Source organism: Cnephaeus nilssonii, assembly GCF_951640355.1.
Source record: "Cnephaeus nilssonii genome assembly, chromosome: X".
In the NCBI taxonomy this organism is placed as follows: Eukaryota; Metazoa; Chordata; class Mammalia; order Chiroptera; family Vespertilionidae; genus Cnephaeus; species Cnephaeus nilssonii.
The window spans coordinates 28882485-28904639 of NC_137071.1; the positions used below are offsets into that span (position 1 = coordinate 28882485).

Consider the following 22155-nt stretch of genomic DNA (forward strand, 5'->3'; position numbering starts at 1 on the left):
ATTTCCTTCCTTCTGGTTACACTAGGCTTTTCTTGCTGCTCTTTTTCTAGCTCTTTGAGTTGTAGGGTTAAGTAATTTATTACCATTGTTTCTTGTTTTTTGCAATAGGCTTGTAGAGCTATGAACTTCCCTCTCAAGACTGCTTTCGCTGTGTCCCATAGATTTTGGATTGTTGTGTTTTCATTGTCATTTGTTGCCATGATGTTTTTTATTTCTTCCTTGATCTCTCTGGTGACCCAGTCCTTGTTTAATAGCATGCTGTTTAGTCTCCATGTGTTTGATTTCTTTGGATTGTATTTATTGTAGTTGATTTCCAGTTTTATGCCACTGTGATCTGAGAAGATGCTTGATATAATTTCTATCTTCTTGAATTTGAAGAGACTTTGCCTGTGACCCAGCATATGGTCTATCTTTGAAAATGACCCATGTGCACTTGAGAAGAATGTATATTCTGTGGCTTTGGGGTGAAATGTTCTGAAGATGTCAATTAATTCCATCTGGTCTAGTGAGTCATTTAGGATTGCTGTTTCTTTGCTGATTTTTTGTTTGGAGGATTTGTCCAGTGGTGATAGTGGGGTATTAAAGTCTCCTACTATGATTGTATTGCTATTAATCTCTCCCTTGATATCCTCCAGGAGTTTTTTTATGTATTTGGGTGCTCCTATATTGGGAGCATATATGTTTACCAGAATTATTTCTTCTTGTTGGATTTCTCCCTTTAGTATTATGAAGTGGCCTTCCTTATCTCTTGTTATGGCATTTACTTTGAGGTCTATTTTGTCAGATATAAGTATTGCTACCCCCGCTTTTTTTTCATTTCCATTTGCCTGAAGATATTTTTCCATCCATTCACTTTCAATCTGTGTGAGTCTCTTGTTCTGAGGTGGGTCTCTTGTAGACAGCATATATATGGGTCGTGTTTTTTTATCCATTCAGCTACTTGATGTCTTTTGATTGGAGCCTTTAGTCCGTTTACATTTAAAGTTATTACTGAAAGGTATTTCTTTGTAGTCATATCTATTTTTGTGTCTGTATTCCTTCTTACCTGTTTATTTCTTCTTTTTACAGTATTCCCTTTAGCAATTCTTGCATTGCTGGTTTGGTGGTGATAAACTCCCTGAGCCTTTTTTTGTCTGCAAAGCTCCTGATTTCCCCTTCAATTTTGACTGATAGTCTTGCTGGATATAGTATTCTTGGATTCAGTCCTTTGCTTTGCAACACTTTGTATACCTCCTTCCATTCACTTCTAGCTTGTTGTGTTTCTGTTGAGTAATCATTTGACAATCTGATGGGTGTTCCTTTGTAGGTAACTCTCTGTCTCTCTCTTGCCGCCTTTAGGATTCTCTCTTTATCATTTATATTTGCCATTGAAATTATGGCATGTCTTGGTGTGGGTCTTTTGGGGTTGATCCTGCTTGGGACTCTCTTTACTTGCGTAACTTTTATCTTTTCCATATCCGGGAAGTTTTCTGTCATTATTTCTTCAAATAGATTTTCTAATCCCTGCTGCTCTTCTTGTCCTTCTGGCAGCCTTATTATACGCATGTTACTTCGTTTCATGTTGTCCCGAAGCTCCCTTAGGCTTTCCTCCTGCTTTTTAATTTTTTTCTCCAATTGCTGTTCAGATTGAGCTTGTTTCTGTACCTGATCTTCTAACTCACTAATTTAGTCCTCTGCTTCTTGTAGTCTACTGTTGAAACTTTCCATGGTGTTTTTGATTGTAGCTATATCACTTTTCATTTCTTCCTGATTCTTGCATAAGTTGTTGATTTTCTCATCCATCCGATGTATAAATTCCACGACCATTACTCTGAACCCCTTTTCGGTCATGTTGCAAGCTTCAGTTTCACTAATTTCCTTTCTTGGCGACTCCACATTTTCTTTCCTCTGTGAGTTATTTCGTTTCCCCATTCTGGCTATTACCAGAAAGCTCAAGCTTCCGTTTGCGTGGTCCTGGGCCGTGTGCTGTGGGGACTTCGCTCCAACCGAGTTTCACTGAAGTGCTCTGACACTAGGACGTGTGGCTGCCTTTGGTTGGTGGGAACCAGACTTGCCCAGGGTCAGTGTCCCCAGTGTTCCGTGTGGTCTCGTGTGCACACTTAGAATCAGGGGCCCTGTCTGCACCACACTGTTGGTATGTGCCGAAAATGAGATCCTTAGCATGTGCCAGGAGTCAGAGTTTCCCTGTGTCTGCACCAAGACTTGAGTGTCAAAGTCTCTGTTGCCTTGTGCGGTTTCTCGTTGAGAATCAGGGTCCCTGTGTGTGCATGCACCAACAATTGGGGTCGCTGGCTCTTAGTGTGAATGCACTGTGAGTCAGGGATCCCAGGCAGCTGTGTCCGGCGTGCCAAATTCCCTGAAGTGGAGCTGTGTCCTGTGTGTCCTCTCTCTCCTGAGCCAAACCGGCTAGAGTGCACATTCTTAAAATCCTGAAGGTGAGCTGGCTCCGTGCACTCTCCCAGAGTCCTGGAAGGGGGGCGAAGTCCGTCCTGCGCACCAAATTCCCCAAAGGGAAGCCCCTCTGTGCACGCTCTAAGATTCCCCGAAGGGGGAGCTATGACCCGCAAGCCAAATTCCCCCAAATTCCCCGAAGGGGAGCCCTCTGTGCGCACTGACAGATTTCCCCGACGGGGAGCTGCTTCTGTCCTGCGCGCCAAATTCCCTACGGGGGAGCGCGTCCCTGCGCAAAGCTCGGCAGCTTGGGCGAGGGGCGGGTCTATCAGTTACTATGGCGCTATCCGCGCACCTGTGGGGAGGGGGATAGGCTCTTTGACTCACGGAAATCTGCGGGGAAGTCTGGATTCTTGTTGTTTGTTGGTCTGAAGCTGTGATAGCAGTTCTCTGTCCCCAGTGGCTGCAGGGTCCTGGTTTGTGTCAGAAGCCAGGATCCGAGTCTCAGGCAGCTCTGTTTCTCAAGATGGCGTGGTCTCCGCGTCCACACCAGCCACCGAGAAGTGTCCGCTTTGTGCGCGGGGCTCCGCCGTCTAGGACTGCCTGGTTAGGTAGCCCCTTGGAAGACGTGCAGAATCTAACTGACCCTAGCTCATACACACACACACACACACACACACACACACACACCGCACGTCTACACTCTCCTCTATGGGTTCCTCACTCACACTCTCTCTCTCCCTACCTTCCTGCTGGTCACCATCTTCCTGTTGAAATCTTCCTTAAAAATTTTAAAATAGAACTTCCATATGACCCAGCAATTCCACTACTTTGAATTATAACACAAAGGAAATGAAAATGGGATATCGATGAGGTGAGGTGCACACACTCCCATGTTTATTGAATCATTATTCACAATAGCCAAGATAGTAAAACAACATCAGTTCTCAGCAATGGGTGAATGGATGAAGATGTGATATACAGTATATACAGGGGTGCACAACAAAAGTAGGTTAAATTCCCAGCCATCATTACCTAAAACATAAATGATAAGTAAGGATATCCTACCTTATAATAGAGAAACATGCAAATTGACCGCACCTCCGCTACGCCCACAGCCAATCAGAGTGAACAAGATGGCGGTTAATTTGCATATGCGGGCGCTGAGCGGCCTGGGTCCAGGAAACATCCTCCGGACCCAGGCCGCTCCTAGCCTGTAGGCCCGTGCTTAGGTCCTGAGCGGCAGGGGTCCCAGAACGCCCCCTGGCCACTCAGAGCCTATGGGTGTAGGCACCAAGCAACCTGGTGGGTGGAACATCCCTGCGTCGCTATGTTCCACCCCGCCCCCAGCGGCTTGCAAAGGCTCCTGCACAAAGCGGCGGTTTGGTGCCATGCCCCCAGCCAAGCACCCAGGACTGGGGGCTGCCTCTGGCCTCCGGGGTGTGTCGAGACCCTGGCGGCCACTGCTGTGTGCTGCCCGAGGTCCCTGCAAGCCTCGAGCCTAAGGCCCATGGTCAGGCTGGCTGCTGGCCTCCCCAAGCCGCTTGCAAAGGCTCCTGCACAAAGCGGCGGTTTGGGGCCACGCCCCCAGCCAGGTGCCCAGGACCAGGGGCTGCTGCTGGCCTCCTGGGTTTGCCGAGACCCTGGCGGCCACCGCTGCGTGCTGCCCAGGGTCCCTGCAAGCCTCGAGCCTGGGGCCCATGGTGGGGCTGGCTGCTGGCCTTGGGGCGTTTGGAGACGGGGATGTTCCCGCCCCGCCCCAGAGGCTTTCCAAGCTCCAGCACCAGTGGCAGATTGTGTCCATGCCCCAAGCCTAGCGCCCTCCACAGGGGGATGGCTGCTGGCCTCTGGGGTGTGTGGAGACCCCGGCAGCCACCATCGGGTGACAGGGACACACCCCTAGCCCAGTGGACACAACCCAGGGGCTGCATGAGCTGCAGAGGATACACCTTTTTTTAAAAAAATTTTTATTGATTTTTTTTTTTTTCAGAGAAGAGGGGAGAGGGATAGACAGTCAGAAATATCAATGAGAGAGAAACATCCATTAGCTGCCTCCTGCACACTCCCCACTGGGGATATGCCTCCAACCAAGATACATGCCCTTAACAGGAATCAAACCTGGGACCCTTCAGTCTGCAGGCCCACGGTCTATCCACTGAGCCAAACCATTTTGAGAGTAAATACCTTTTCTGACCACTCATTGGCTAAGCTCCCTGTAGACCACCAATTGCAGTGTTCTTGGTAATTTGGGTTATAAGAATCCAAGAAGGTAATCTAGGGTTTTTCCACCACACTCTTGAAGGAAAAAATGAAGGTCCCTTGAGGGGTCCCAGATTGGAGAGACTGCAGGCTGGGCTGAGGGACAACACCCCCCGCTACCCCCCTCCCCACCGTGCACGAATTTCGTGCACCGGGCCTCTAGTAATATAATAACACTAAGGATAAGAAGACAAATATCAGAGGATGAGTGGAAGGGAAGAGATCAACCAAAGAACTTGTATGCATATATGCATAACCATGGACACAGACAATAGTGTGGTGAAAGCCTGGGGCAGGGGAGAATGGGGGAGGGCTAGAAAGGGTCAATGGGGGAAAAGGGGTGATATATGTAATACTTCCAACAATAAAGATTAAAGAAAGACAAATAATACAATAAATAAATAATACAAGAATAAAATTTGTTTCACATACTCACAACTATAAACCTAGTTTTGCCCACCCTGTATATATACACACAATGGAATATTATTGAACCACGCAAAAGAAGAAAATCCTGCCATTTGCAACAACATGGATTGACCTTCAGGGCATTCTGCTAAATAAGATAAATCAGATAGAGAAAGATTAATGCTATATAATATCACATATATTTGGAATCTTACAAAAAATTTGAACTCATATAAATGGAGAGTACAATGGTGGTTACTAAAGCCAGGGGGGTGGGAAATGGGATGCATGTTGTTTATAGGTACACATTTTCAAATCGTGGATAATACGTCTTCGAAAACTAATGCTCAGTAAAGTGATTATAAATCATGATCTTATAGTATAAACATGAAATTTTTTATGAGACTAGATTTTAATTATTCCCACTACAGAAAAAAATAATGATGTCACATGACAGTGGTGTAACCTAATGCTACAATGGCAATCATCCTATATAATATCCTATATAATAAAAGGCTAATATGCAAATTGACTGAACAGCAGAATGACTGGTCACTATGATGTGCACTGACCACTAGGGGGCAGACGCTCAATGCAGGAGCTGCCCCCTGGTGGTTAGTGTGCTCCCACAGGGGGAGTGCTACTCAGCCAGAAGCTAGGCTCATGGCTGGCGAGCACAGTGGTGGTGGCGGAAGCCTCTCCCACCTCTGTGGCAGTGCTAAGGATGTCTGACTGACGGTGTAGGCCCCCAAGGGCTCCCAGACTGCGAGAGGGCACAGGCTGGGCTGAGGGACCCCCTGAGTACAGGAATTTCATGCACTGGGCCTCTAATATTGCAATAAATAAATATTTCAAATCAAATGTTGTAGACCCTAAATTTACTAAGTGCTATGTGTAAAATACATTTCAGTTAAAAAAAAGGGCTACACAGATGCCAAGACTTGACATATGCATGTGAAAACTGGATCATCTTAACTGATCTATCTTCCAGTTTGTTCATTCTTTCTTCTCCCTAGTTAAATCTGATATGGATGTCCTCTAATATATATATATATTTTTAACTTCTGTTATTCTATTTGTCTGTTCTTCACCAAAAAGGGCTTGAGAATATCTTAAGTTTTCACCCCTGGATGACCTTCATGTCCTGCACAAGCAGGCAGTGAAAGGTAAGGCAGAATTGACACTAATAAGGGCTCTAGAAATAATTGTTGATTGTATATGGTTTAGTTATATACTTTTATCACTTAACAGCATATTATGAATACCTCTGTATTTTAACAATGCTATTTCTACATTATAATTTTATGAATATGCACTATTACATTGTGTGGGTAGACCATAGTTTATCCAATTCAATTTTGATTTAATTTTGATCACCTCAAATGAATATTAACCATATTAAATGTGTATCAAATAAATCTAAGATATTGAAAGCCAAAGGAAAGCTGAAATAAAGAAACTAAAACTCTAATAATTTTACTAAACTTTTCTCAGAAAAAGATATTTACTTTTGCATTTTCCTAAACTCCTAAAGTTGGTGTCACATCATATTACTAATATAAAGAAATCAAAGTGTAGACTTTTCCCTATTTTTTGTTCATCTCTATCTAATTTCCCACAAAATTAATGTCAAGATAGGAGATATTTCCAGCTAGATATTAGATGTCTAGGTTTAAGGATGTTGTATGATTAAGAGATATGTAATAGGTAATGTGGTATCCTGAATTTATATGGAGGGAGATTCTAATTTTACTTCACTTAATGCATGAAATTTGCTTCACAATTCATTCTCCCTTCTCTTCACAAATGCCTTTATATTGACAATACTAAAATATGCATGCCTACTGTATGTGTATGAGAGAGAGAGAGAGAGAGAGAGAGAGAGAGAGAGAGAGAAGAAAGAAGAAGAAGATGATGACGACGACAGAGGAGGAGAGGAGGAGGAGGAGAAAAAGTAATAGTATGGGATGAGAGATATGATGGTGGAGTTTATAGTAGAAGGAAATAAGAGACATTTAAGTTGGGGGAATGGAAGAGAGTGAGCCTTCTAGTCTCTTTATTTTTTTTTTACTCAACTTTACTATTACATCTAAAAGCAAAAGGTGTAAAAATTGTAGGTAGAAGACAGGTGTCCAGAAAAGAGTTAACATAGCAGGCTTGACACTGCCATCCTTAAAAAGGCCAGCTTGTACTCTTGGTTGATGTCAAGGAGCTTAGATTTAGGGAGGATTCCCACTATTCCCAAAAGTGATAGGAGTGGTTCACTGTGCCTAATCTGTCTGTACAAAAAATATGGTTTATGCTGAGCACTTCTCACCTCCCAAGAGTTTGGAATTGTGGTATATAGTAGGAAGAGAATACCTATTATTACTAGCTCTCAATAAAAATTCTAGGTACTACCATAGCTGGTGTGGCTCAGTTGGTTGGGCATTGTCCCATGTACCAAAAAGATGCAGGTTTGATTCTAAGTCAGGGCACATGCACAGGTTGTGGGATCAATCCTTGGTAAGGGCTATGCAGGAGGTAGCTGATTGATGGTCCTCTCTGAAATCAATGTTTATCTCTCTCCCCCTCTCTTCCTCTTTTAAAAAATCAATAAAAATGTTAAAACAAAAAATGAACCAACAAACAAAAATCCCCTAGGTACTAAATTACTAATAAGCTTCCCTGGTAGGCATTTCACACATGTTGGCATAATCTATTGTTGAAGGAATTACATGCACCCTCTGTGATTCCACTGGGAGAGGACTTTTGGAACTTGCATCTGTTCCAATGACTTATGCACTTTTGCCCTTCCTTTATTTTTCTTTGTATCTTTTCATGGAAATACATTAGAGCCACGAGCGCAATAGTAAGCCAAGCCCTATAGGTCCTCCTAGAAAATCGTCAATCCTAGGCATTGACTTGGGGACCTCTGACAAAGTTGATGTCAGAAGTAGGATTTACTAAAAATAATGCTGACTCATTGAAATATGTAAAATGCTATTTTGGGGCAAAACAAAAGATAAAAGTGTAGGTGATAAAACGTTGGTGCCTGTGTGGCTACGGAATCATTCATAGTATTAAATAGCAGCTGGTATACTGTCTGTTGTGAGAAGTAAAAGTTACATATGGAATTTAAAAATTCTTAGAGAGTTGACTTGCTGGATTACCTGGCTACTTTTGACCATGCTGGCTAAAGTGTGTGTTTTGGGGGGGGGGGGCATGGAGTGGGTACAGATAATATCTTTGGTTTTTGTTCTTTCCCCCATGTGAGAGGTGAAAGAATCCCAAAATTCCTAAATTCCCAAATGTGAGCTTTGGGTGGGCCCAAAATATTAAGTTTATATTGCTATGTCCTTCAAGCAAGAGGAAAAATAAGCTTTAATCAATTCCAAGGACTTTAGCAGAGTTTTAGATAAACTAGAAAAAAAATTAAGCAGTGAACACTCCAGTCACTTCCTCAGTCTTACTGCTGTTGTGTCAGCAGCCCTCTTCAACTTGCTTTCTAACACATATTTCCCTTAATTGTAATGTTTACCCTGTAAATTATAAATTTCTTCCAGGAGCTTTATTAAACTGCTAATGAGGGGAAATTATTTTTAATTTTCCTTTTATTTTGTGCTTATCTTACCTGGATATATCATAAAAGTGATATAAAATGTTAGGGGCTTTTAATATAATAAGTTCTAGTAAAACTCATCTAGATCAGATTAAAGCATCGCGCGCGCGCGCGCGCGCGCGTGCGCACACACACACACACACACACACACACACACACACACACAAGTAATGGGACACAGCTCTCCTGCTTTTCGTCACTGGTGAGCAGTTTGAATATTAAGTGCTTTGAGTATGGGAAACAGAACAAGTCTCCAAAGCTGAAAATTATTATTGTTATTTTTTCCTATCAAAGTCTTTGATAAAAAGGAGATAATATAGTAAAAAGCCACATCGAGATTGGTTCCTACCAGTCTCAGGGAAGAGGTGTGTTATGGGCTGGTCCCCCACACACCTGTGGCAGATAAATATCAGGAGGTATATCTCAGCTAATATACCCTCAGAAAATATACCTCACATACCCTGAGGAGTGAGGGGTTCCAGCCCGGTTGCCCCTCTCCAGGATTCCAGTGCCAGGAAGAGGGGCCCTCATAACTTCTGGCTGTAAAAACCAGCAGGGATTGAGGCTGAGGGAGACAGAAAATGTTGGAGTTCCAGGCATTTCCTCTTAAAAGGCCGGTGGGCACAGCCTAACTTGGATTCACTCCCTCTGAGCTACAGAGTAGGGGCAGCAGCTTGAAAGGCACCAGAGACATATGGGGAGGAAGTGAATTGTCTGGCATCGGGATGAGAGTTGGGGTTCCAGATTTCTCCAAGACAGAAGTTCTGGCAGTGGCCATTGTTTCTTTGATGAGCCCTCCTCATACAGAGCCAGTAAGCATATCTGAGAATCTAACAAACTGGCTCACACTGTTTGCCCCACCCTTGTGATTACCTGATACCCTGCCCGACCCAACTTTCTGGCCCACCCAAGCTGTTCCCAGTGGCTTTTCATATAAATGGCCTGTCCTGACTTATGTTTAGATTTTCCCAAAATCTCCCAAACAGGCAGCATCTGGCTTCTTGCTGAGTGGCTCCAGGACCAGTAATAGAGGCAACTGGCCTTGGTTCACAGCGTGGCTTTTCCTGGGCACTTCCAAACTGAACACAAGTAGCAGCCATCTGCAGATCACTTTGTAGCTCAAGTCAAGTGGCTCCAGAACAAGCACACCCAATGCATAGCTTTAGATCACATCAACGTACCACCCAACCACCTCCACAAGTGACACACTCACACACTCAAGTGGCAGAATCAGTGGGCACCAGAGTCCCACTGAAGCAAGTCCTACTCTGTGGGGTGGGACTTTGCACAGCTGATTCTCCAAGGTAGTTGGAAGTTGGTGGTTGGTGGTCACAGCCAGTCCTTACAGTTGATTGGCCTCAGGGTAAACTCCTCACATTGATGTGCCAACAGCATTTAACACTTTAACTACAAGAGGAAGTTGTACACAGCACAAACAGGGGTCACATCTCTCACACCCAGCTTGGGTGATCGGTGAGGCTGCCAGTGGATTCTGCAAGACACCTATTACATTTAGCCACTATCCCAAGTGTGTGATATATAACAATTCTATCTAATACATAGAAGCAAATACGGGAGGCTGCCAAAATGAGGAGATAAAGAAACATGTCTCAAATGAAAGAAGAGAACAAAACTCTAGAAAAAGAGCTTGATAAAGGGAAGACAAACAATCTACTAGATGCAGAGTTCAAAACACTGGTTATAAGGATGCTCAATAAACTTAGTGAGAACCTCAACAGCATAAAAAAAGACTAGTCAGACTTGAAGGATACACTAACTGAAATGAAGAATAATTTATAGGGAATCAACAGTCGAGTAGTTGAAGCTGAGAATCAAATCAGATATTTGAAATATAAGGAAGCAAAAAAACACATACTCAGAATAGCAAAAAGAATAAAAAAATGAAGATACTGTAAGGAGCCTCTGGGACAACTTCAAGCACACCGACATTCACATCATGGGGAAGCTGGAAGGATAAGAGAGAAAGAAATTGAAATCTATTTTGAATAAATGATAACAGAAAACTTTCCCAATTTGGTGAAGGAAATAGACATACAGGCCCAGGAAGTGCAGAGAGTCCCTTAAAAGATGAACCCTAAAAGGCCCACACCAAGACATATCACAATTAAAATGCAAAAGGTTAAAGACAAAGAGAGGATTTTAAAAGTAGCAAGAGAAAAGCAGTTAGTTACCTACAAGGGAACACCCATAAGATTATCAGCTGATTTCTCAACAGAAACTTTGAAGGCCAGAAGGGATTGGCAACAAATATTCAAAGTGATGAAAAACAAGGGCCTACAACCAAGACTACTCTACCCAGCAAGGCTATCATTTAAAATTCAAGGAGAAATAAAGGGCTTCCTAGACAAGAAAAAACTAGAGGTTCATTACACCCAACCCAGTATTACATGAAACGTTAAAGGGGAAGAAGGAGAAGGAGAAGGAGAAGGAGGAGAAGGAGGAGAAGGAGAAGGAGAAGGAGAAGGAGAAGGAGAAGGAGAAGGAGAAGGAGAAGGAGAAGGAGAAGGAGAAAGAAGGAGAAGGAGAAGGAGAAGGAGAAGGAGAAGGAGAAGGAGAAGGAGAAGGAGAAGGAGAAGGAGAAGGAGAAGGAGAAGAAGAAGAAGAAGAAGAAGAAGAAGAAGAAGAAGAAGAAGAAGAAGAAGAAGAAGAAGAAGAAGAAGAAGAAGAAGAAGGAAGAAGGAAGAAGGAAGAAGGAAGAAGGAAGAAGAAAGAAGAAAGAAGAAAGAAGAAGAAAAAGAAAGAAACGATACAAAATATAAACAATAACCTGGTAATAAATACATATCTATCCACAATTGAATCTAAAAAAACACCAACAAAATTAATAAAGCAGAACAGAAACAGACTCATTGATACAGAGAACTGTGTGATGATTACAAGATGGGAAGGGAGTGGAGGGATGGGTGAAAAAGGTGAATAGATTAACAAATACAAATTGATAGTTACAGAATACTCATGGAGAAGAAAAGTACAGCATAGGGAATACAGCCAATAATATTTGAATAATTATGTATGCTATCAGATTGGTATGGAATTTATCAGGTTTAAGTTATGTCTAGTCACTGGAGTGTACACTGAAACTAATAATGTATGTGAACTGTAATTGAAAATAGTAAAAAAAAAGCAAGTTTTAATAGCTAATGAACATTTGTTACATTGGATGTCTGACCCTTAGTGCCTGATGATTTTATGACATAGTGTACGTATTTTTGAGCAGGTCAATTTGAATGCTTACACTGACAAGATAAAAAGGTCTTAGGAAAGCCTTGCTTGTGACTTGGACTAGAAACACAGCCATCTGGCCCTACACAGTGTCATGGCTTTGCTGCTGCTGAAAGAAAGCCACTGTTTTTGTTTGTTCGTTTTTAATCCTGAATTCAGATATTGTCTGGACTTGACTCTAATCTGAAATCTGATACTTTCTGCTATGAAACTATTTTAGCTTCACCACTAGCTGTGCTAAACTGAAATATGGTGAAGTATCTTTAAACAATGAACAGAATTCAGATTCTGGAACTGTTTCAGGTTTATGACACCCCTCTACATGGCCATAAACTATGAGAGCATCATGGATGATGGCTGGATTATTTGGGTCATATACATATGTCCACAGAAAAGAGCTTGTCCTCTGATAATATCATCTACTAGAGGCCCGTTGCACGAAATTCGTGCATGGGGGGGGGTTGTCCCTCAGCCCAGCCTGCACCCTCTCCAATCTGGGACCCTTCGAGGGCAGTCGGACATCCCTCTCACAATCCAGGTCTGCTGGCTCCCAACTGCTCACCTGCTTGCCTTCCTGATTGCCCCTAACCGCTTCTGCCTGCCAGCCTGATCACCCCCTAACCACTCCCCTGCCAGCCTGATTGATGCCTAACTGCTCCCCTGCCAGCCTGTTTGCCCCTAACTGCCGTCCCCTGCAGGCCTGGTCACCCCTAACTGCCTTCTCCTGAAGGCCTGGTCCCCCCAACTGCTCTCCACTGCAGGCCTGGGTCCCCCCCCAACTGCCCTTCCCTGCAGGCCCGGTCACCCCCAACTTCTCTCCTCTGCCAGCCTGGTGACCCCTAACTGCTCTCCACTGCAGGCCTGGGTCCCCCCCCAACTGCATTTCTAATTTGTTATTACAGCCCAAATTGTAAATTTGCTGAGTGAACACCACAGAGTTATGATCTCTCCACCTACTACTGATAGGTATGATTCTGGACTTCCTCTTAAGCTTTCTCACTGCTGTTTACTTGTTGACTTCTAGCCTATTTACAGTTTTCAAAAATGGCCTGATAGTATGATTCTATATCCTTCACCTTCCTCCACCTTTATCTTAATATGGAAATTTGCTTGTGAAATGGAGCTGTCCCCAGAAAATCATTGATCTTTTCTAGGCTGCACATAAGTAAATGATCAGGATAAAAAGGGTGGGAGATTATGTAAACCAAGTTTAAAAATTCAGGATTTTATCCTAATTCCTGAACATGATGTGTTTTTCTAGTCATCTATCTATAATAATAAAAGCATAATATGCTAATTAGACTGGGCGTCCTTCCGTACGTCCTTCCGGATGACCTTCCAGACTAAGCTGGGGCTGTGAGGGAAGCCCGGGTCCTGGGTGCCAGAGGAAAGCCAGTTCCTGCAGCTGGGGGATGGGAGGCCAACCCTTGCATGAATTTCATGCATTGGGCCTCTAGTATAAAAATATTTTTCTATAAAAATGCTTTTGTACCTTTGCATGCTTCCCATCCAGACAAAGGATTGAGTAAAAGTAGGGGATTACTGAAAACAAAATATAAATATTACTTATTTTGTAACAATGGGGATAATACAAACCCTGATACCAATAATTTTTTTTCAGTTTTGTTCTTTTTTTTCTCACTTTTTTCTTTTTTTATTGTTTAAAGTATTACAAATAGTAGTATACATGTCTCCTTTTTGACACCAATAATTTTTATCAAAACTGTTCCTAAAAGCTTTTTCCTCTTTCTGAAGGAAAATGCTCTGTGCTGATTTTTTAAGTGGCTGTGAACTATATGAATTCAAATTGACTGGTGAGCTTAAGATCACTCCTGACAGTGCTGATTATGAGATAGTCAGGGTTGGCCCTAGCTCCTGCACTTCCCACATAAAACACCTCCGAATATCATACAAGGTACTAAGGAGGATAAGCCGATGTCATGGATAAATGAAACTGTTCTGAATTGACTGCTTTCAGGCCATCTTTCTGAATCCAAGGTAGAACTGAATTGGACTGAACTAAAATTACTAGGGCAGAAGGCCCCATGAAGGGAGTCCACAGTGGGGTTCCTGTTAACCTGTATTGTTGGGCTAATAGATGTCCTGTTTGGGGTGTGTTTCCAAGGGTTCAATGTGTATTCTCCATGATTATATTTATTGTATATTTACCCTATTATTATAATGGCTCAGCTCTTCAAGTTTTTCAAGTTAACTCCAACTTATTAGGCAGAGTTATGTTATGCTAGAATTGATTCTTTGGGCCAGATGAAACAGGTTAACAGAAACTTAAGGAGGATATGATCTGTCTTTCTATGATAGATATTTCTGATTAGTGGGATTTGTCTTACCTAAATCAAGGAACTATAAAGGGCATAACTGGGATTAGCACTGCAGGTTGATACCACTCTACTAATAATTTTCCTATAAAGACACCCAAGCTAAGGACCAATGGGGTGGACTATGTAGAAAAGGGTTAATATACAAGTCCTGAGACTGTTATATTTAAAAAGGCCTGCTTACAAGGTTAACCCTTGGCTGGAATCTGGGAACTTGAATTTGGGGAGGATTCCTAACATTCCCAGAATATATGAGTGGTTCACTAAGCCTAAATTACTTGTACAAAAAATGGGGTTTATGGTGAACACCTGTTTTCTTTCTGAAAATCTGGTAATTTGGTATATGCTACACAGAGGGTACCCATATGACCAATCTCCAGGATAATCCTAAGGGATATTGAAGTCTGGAATGACAGAGGTGAGGTGCTCCATTGAACCATTTCCAGTGAAACTTGTGAAACTTATTTTTAAAACATAAACCATTTTAAATCTTTGGAAATAGCCTTATGGCGATATGACAAATAAATAAAAACTTTTCAAGACAATTGACTACAACTCAGTAAAGGAAGAGTTTGTGACACTTGAAATAAGAATGATCTATCTCTCCCTTCTCCCAATACAGCAAGATAAAAACTGTATTCCAGTGAAGTGCAGCCAAGAACACAGGACTACTACTCCCCCAAGCTCCCAATTTGGGGCTTTCTTCTCAATAGGAGTAGGATGCCAGAATTTCTTATCCTGACTCCAGCTACCAGTTCCAGGAGAGTGTGGCCAAGAGGTGAGGACTTTCTTCTTCCTGCCAGTTCCCAGTCATGGAATAGAGAATCGATCTTGGCCAAGGTGCTGGTGAGATTACCAAGGCCCCAACTGTCTTTGTCTTAGCTCACAAGACAGTGGTTCCATGCCCAAGTAAGCAAACCAAGAAAACCTGAGCTCTATGGCTATTTCCACTGATCACTTAAGTCCTAAAGCATTCAGACAGACATACACTATTATCTCCACCTTAGATCCAGAGCTTTGTTTTAGAGATTTTACCTGGTGGGAGAAGCATGCCTTGAAACAGTTTCTAATCTCATCTGTGACTAACTTTATTTGCAACAAAGCATAGGGAAGTTCAAGACTAAGAGAGCTCTCAAAACCAGTAAAAATTGTTGTACATGGCAGTTGAAAAGACACTGGTAGAGTTGAAGAAGTTAAAGGCTAAACCATAGGCCAGCTATTTTGAGGAGAGAACATAGGAAATTAATAGATGGAAGGAACAATCTTGGAATCAGACAAATATTAACAGGGACATAGGAACACTTTCCTTCAAAGAAGGCTAAATTTGATTAGATTAGCCTTGTAGAACAATTTATCCTCTAGGGTACTGTTGAAAAGAAAAGAGAAATTAGCAGTCAATTAGTGGAGCTCAACAGCTAGGGAATGAAAAAGAAAAGAAAAAAGAAAAAAAAGTGAGACCTGCCAAAACCATTGTCATAACTGTGTGACTATGGGCAAACAAAAGCTGTGCTTCCCTGAAGCAACATCAGAGGCCTGACACTGTGGGGAAGGAAACACACATTGCTGAAATACAGCCAGCCACAAATAAGCATATAAATAACAGCAGAGTGTTGGAAACTGTACCTGGAGTTGCTACATTATATTAGCTAAAAGGACTAGCTTCCAGCAAAAATTTGACAAATACAAAAAAATGTATGAACCAATTACATGGGAAAAAGAGCATCTCTAAGAGCAACCAGATGTTTAATTTAGCAAAAAAAGACTTCAGAGTAGCCATTTATAAATATATTTAAAAACCAAAGTAAACTACGATTAAAGAAGTAAATGAAGGTATAATGACAATATCATATTAAATAGAGAACATGATTAAAGAGAAATAAATTATAAAGACCAATTTGGAAGTTCTGGGTTTTAAAAGTATAATAAGTAAAATAAAAATTCACTAGAGAAACCAAGATGGCGGCATAGGTAAATACCTGAAATTGCTGCCTTGTACAACCACTTCAAAACTACACCTAAAAGACAAAATGGACATCATCCAGAACCACAGGAAGGCTGGCTGAGTGGAAATTCTAGAACTAGAATGGAAGAGAAAAGCACACTGAGACTCAGAGGAGGTGTAGAAGTAAAGTGCAGAGGTACAAAGGGCTGGCAACTGAGTATACTGTTGAATTTTTCAATCAGGAAGGAGATACAAGCTCCCTACTGCTCTGAACTCCAGTTCTGGGAAGGACTCTGGGGACTCAGACTCATATGGGGAGAAACTGGACTGTCTGGCAGCAGGCATAACTCGAGGGTGGCTTTCTATCAGGGGTGCTTGCAGTGATTACTGAGGGACATTGAGACCCGGGGGGCCTCTTAGGGCAGGGTTGAGGATCAGCCATAGCTGTTTGCTCCACCCTGTTGATTCCCTGAGACCCCACCCCACCCAAGCTGTGCGCAGAGGCTTTTGCATATGAATGGCCTGGCCCTTTGCAATCTAAAATTACCTAACAAACTGAAGCTGGGTCAGAGAGCTCCAGAACTTCCAAAAGAAGGCCCAAGACTCCACAGCAGCTTGCATTGCTTCACAGCTGGACCTCATCTGGGCACCTCCAAACCCCAAACAAAGAAGAGGAATCTGCAGATCTCTCTGTAGCTTCTGCTGGGTGGCCTCAGGCAGAGGCTAAATTAACACCTCCCTGGAGATCCAAGAGCCAGTGTATCCAGTGGTCAGAGTGGGACCATCAGATTACAACTCCTCAGATCCATAAGGGACACACTCAGGGGGCAGACTCGGTGAGCGCCAAAGCCCCACTGAAGCAAGTCTTGCCCCATAAGGGTGTCTTCAGAACAGAGGTTCTCCCATTGTAGACACAGCTGATTCTCACAGCCAATTGCCCTGGAGGTCAATTCCATCCAGGGATACCAACAACAATTAAGGATTAACTACAACAAGACTGTGCACACAGCCCACAAAGGGGTGCATCAAGAGTGTCTACCTCAGGTAACCAGGGAGGCTGAGACACTGGGCCCTATTGGACACCTAGCACACAAAGCTATTCTATCAACACAGGGAAGTAGCCAAAATGCAGAGACAAAGAAACAGGTCACAAATGAAAGAAATGGGGGAAAGCAAACTACTGGATATAGAGTTCAAACCATGGTTATAAGGTTTTTCAAAAATTTTCTAGAAACTGCCAATAAATTTAGTGAGACCCTCAAAGATATGAAAAAGGACCAACTAGAAATTAAGCATACACTGACTGAAATAAAGGATAATATACAGAGATCCAACAGCAGACTAGAGGATCACAAGAATCAAGTCAAAGATTTGAGATACGAAGAAGCAAAAACCACCCAACCAGAAAAGCAAAAAGCAAAAAGAATCCAAAAATATGAAGATAGTGTAAGGAGCCTCTGGGACAACTTCAAGCATACCAACATCCGAATTATGGGGGTGCCAGAAGAAGAGAGAGAGCAAGATATTGAAAACCTATTTGAAGAAATAATGACAGAAAACTTCCCCTACCTGGTCAAAGAAATGACTTACAAGTCCAGGAAGTGCAGAGAATCCCAAACAAAAGGAATCCAAATAAGACTACACCAAGACACATCATAATTAAAATGCCAAGGGCAAAAGACAAAGAGAGAATCTTAAAAGCAGCAAGAGAAAAACAGTTAGTTACCTACAAGGGAGTACACATACGACTGTCAGCTGATTTCTCAACAGAAACTATGCAGGCCAGACGGGAATGGCAAGAAATATTCAACGTGATGAATAGCAAGAACCTACAACCAAGATTACTCTACCCAGCAAAGCTATCATTCAGAATTGAAGGTCAGATAAAGAGCTTCACAGGTAAGAAAAAGCTAAAGGAGTTCATCACTGCCAAACTAGTATTATATGAAATGCTGAAAGGTATTCTTTAAGAAGAGGAAGAAGAAGAGAAAGGTAAAGATAAACATTATGAACAAAAAATAAATATCTATCAACAAGTGAATCTAAAAATTAAGTGAATAAAAAATCTGATGAACAGAATAAACTGGTGAATATAATAGAATCAGGGGCATAGAAAGGGAGTGGACTGACAATTCTTGGGGAAAAGGGGAGTGGGAATTGCGGGAAGAGACTGGACAAAAATTGTACACCTATGAATGAGGACATTGGGGCCGGGGGGGTGGGGAGAGGAGTAAGGGTAGAGGGTGAGGTTGGAACCGGGTGGAGGGGAGCTATGGGAGGAAAAAAGAAGAACTATAATAATCTGAATAATAAATCTATTTTATAAAATAACATGCATATAATGTTATTATAGAACTATAAGATATCAAAATGAAACGTATTTGCTAATAACAGGACAAAGGAGTTGGGTGGCAGCAAAATTGAATTGGGCTAAGGAAATTGATCCAGATCATCGGTCACCAACCGGTGGTTCACGGACCACTGGTGGTCTGTGAGGTCCAAAAGGTTGGCGACCGCTTCTCCAGAAGATAAGTGAGTTTCAGAAAAACAAATGAAGAGAATAAAAAATGATAAATAATAAAATTAATATAATAATAGTTATAAATATATTCTTGATTTCCTTTCTGCTCTCAGATTTTTAAAATAATAAACTTACATAAAGTAATAATTATAACAATGTATTAATGTGAATTTAACATGAATACTTGTCATGTGTATAACATTATCATAAAAAGGTAAAAGAAAAAATATAGTAATAAAATGTATATATCTCACTGGAAATTAAGTTAGCATAAATCTGAAAGAAATTTTGATAATATGAACATGGTGTGTCATAGAAAAACCATTAAAAAATAATAAAAAGTGAGGAAACCATGACAAAAAAATTAAATGCTTTATTAGAAAATATCACTGAAAGCAAAGCAAAGCAAAAAAAAAAAAAAAAAAAAAAAAGAAGGAATAAAAGAACAAAAAAAAGACAACCAATATATAAAATGAAAAATATAATGGTATACATAAATCCAACTATAACAATAGTAATATTACATTTGATTGGAAATCTAGGCATCAGTATAGATAGCAAAATAAGATTTATTTATATGTTGTCTAGAGGAGTCACTTTAGAATCTAAAATACAAATGGATTGAAAGAAAAAGATGGAAAATATATATCATGCAAACACAGAAAGATGGAATGCCTATGCTAATATCAGTATAAAATACTTTAAAACAAAACACTTTACTAGAGACAAAAAAGGACATTTTAAAAATGATAAACAGCCCCTATGAGCGACGGCTTCTCATCATGGCAGACCCTAGAGATAAGGCGCTGCAGGACTACTGCAAGAAACCGCTGGAGCACAAAGAGATTGACAGCTGCCTCAAGGAGTTAAGGGAACAACTAAGAGAATTTACCAAGCAGCATGAAAAGTCTGAAAATTATCTGAAGGTCCTACAAAGTGTTGGGCAGATTGTGGGTAAAGTACTTAAGCAGTTAGCTGAAGAAAAATTTATTGTTAAAGCTACAAATGGACCAAGATATGTTGTGGGTTGTCGTCGACAGCTTGACAAAAGTAAGCTGAAGCCAGGAACAAGAGTTGCTTTGGATATGATTATACTAACCATCATGAGGTATTTGCCAAGAGAGGTGGATCCATTGGTTTACAACATGTCTCATGAAGACAATGTGTCCTATTCTGAGATTGGATGGCTATCAGAACAGATTCGGGAATTAAGAGAGGTGGTAGAATTACCTCTTACAAACCCAGAATTATTCCAGCATGTAGGAATAATACCTCCAAAAGAGTGTTTGCTATATGGACCTCCAGGTACCAGAAAAACTCTCTTGGCACGGGCGGTTGCTAGCCAGCTAGTCTGCAATTTCTTAAAGGTTGTATCTAGTTCTATTGTATACAAGTACATTGGTGAAAGTGCTCGTTTGATCAGATAAATGTTTAATTATGCCAGAGACCATCATTTTTATGGATGAAATAGATGCTATTGGTCGTCATCGGTTTTCTGAGGGTACTTCAGCTGATAGAGAGATTCAGAGAACTTTAATGGAATTACTAAATCAAATGGATGGATTTGATACTCTACATAGAGTTAAAACAATCATGGCTACAAACAGACCAGATACACTGGATCCTGCTTTGCTTCATCCAGGAAGATTAGATAGAAAAATACATATTGACTTACCAAATAAACAAGCAAGATTAGATATATTGAAAACCCATGCAGGTCCCATTATAAAGCATGGTGAAATAGATTACTAAGCAATTGTGAAGCTTTCACATGGTTTTAATGGAGCAGACCTGAGAAATGTTTGTACTGAAGCAGTATGTTTGCAATTTGTGCTGATCATGATTTTGTAGTATAGGAAGACTTCATGAAAGCAGTCAGAAAAGTGGCTGATTCTAAGAAGCTAGAGTCAAAATTAGACTACAATCCTGTGTAATTTACTGTGAGGATTTTGATGGCTGCATGACAGACATTGGCTTAATGTAAAAAAATAAAGTTAAGGAAAATAATGTATGTATTGGCAATGATCTCATTAAAAGTTATGAATAAAAATATATGTGAATAACAAAAATTAGTAACTCAGTATTTGTACTTTTAAGATTGGAACAGAAGAAATTTGTATGTTTTTTAATGTTGCATTTATTGCAGCAGAAGTTATGAGTGTGTTGTAACTTTTCATATTTGTTGTGTAAGCATTTTATAAAACATTGAAAATGGTTTGAGATAGTAGTACTTTTCTATGACTTGTTTTCCTCATCCTAAAGAGTTGAATAAAATCTGTTTGATTCAGTTCTATATAAAAAATGATAAACAACCCATGGAGGAGATATTACAATCATGAATATATATTCACTTAATAACAGACTACCAAAATATATAAAGAAAAAACTGACATAAATTAATGAAAAAATACAATATACCAGTACTGGTTGGAAACTTCAGTATCTCATATTATGTAATGGATAGAACGATTAGGCAGAAGATTTACAAGGCATAGAAAACTTGAACAACTCTGATGAAACTGGAAATCAATAACAGAAGAAAAACTGGAAAATTACAATTATGTAGTGATTTAAAAATTCACTCCTAAAACACTAATAGGGTCAAAGACAAACTACAAGGGAAATTAGAAAATCCTTTGACATACAAGAAAATGAAAACACATTATACTAAAAGGGATGAAATCTAATAAAAAAAGTGATTAGAGGGAAATTTATAGCTGTTAATGCTTATGTTATATAGGAAGAAAGAATCTGAATCAATAACCTAGCTTTACAATTAAAGAACTAGAAAAAAAGAGCAAGTTAAATATAAAGTTAGAATGAAATAATACAGATTAGAATAGAGAAAAATGAAATAGAGAATTAAAAACAAAGAGAGAATCAATGAAACCAAAAGGTACTTCTTTAAAAAAATCAACAAAATTTGTAATCCAAGCCTTTATCTAGACTGACTAAAACAAACAGAGACAAGACTCAAATGATTAAAAAGAGAAAGTGGAACATTACTGCAGAGCTTAAATAAATCAAAGAAGAATGGTGGCGTGAGGGGTTCTCCTTGTTTCTTCTCTTGATGTTACAAAAGGTAGAAGTTATAATTCAACAAAGGATTTTCCCAGCTCAACAACACACAAACATGTCTGAGATATCCTTGCAGTGAAACATCTGAAGGGGGGGCGTGAATCAAAGTGAACAGGGTAGGAGGGGACATGAGCAGAGATGGGTGCCACAAGCACAGCCCAAAGCTCACTGTGGGTCTTGGGAGAGGGGAGGAATCAGGTTGCAGTGTACACTCTAGGCAGCCCTGAGGCGTAGAGAGGTAGAACCAACATTCCTGTCTGAGTGGTCAGCACATACTGTAGCTGAATCCAGCGACTGGAGCAGAGACAGAACACAAAAGTGCAGCAACTGTGGTCTAGCAGCCACCATTGTCAGACAGAAAACAAAGCCATGGAGC

The 22155-nt window shown here is 40.8% G+C and overlaps 1 pseudogene across 1 annotated transcript; it reads left to right on the forward strand.

Moving 5' to 3' along the window:
* Nucleotides 1–19465: 19465 nt before the first annotated feature.
* Nucleotides 19466–20635, forward strand: LOC307095122 (26S proteasome regulatory subunit 10B-like; annotated as a pseudogene). The gene has a single exon. The product of its transcript is annotated as a 26S proteasome regulatory subunit 10B-like (transcript).
* Nucleotides 20636–22155: the final 1520 nt, after the last annotated feature.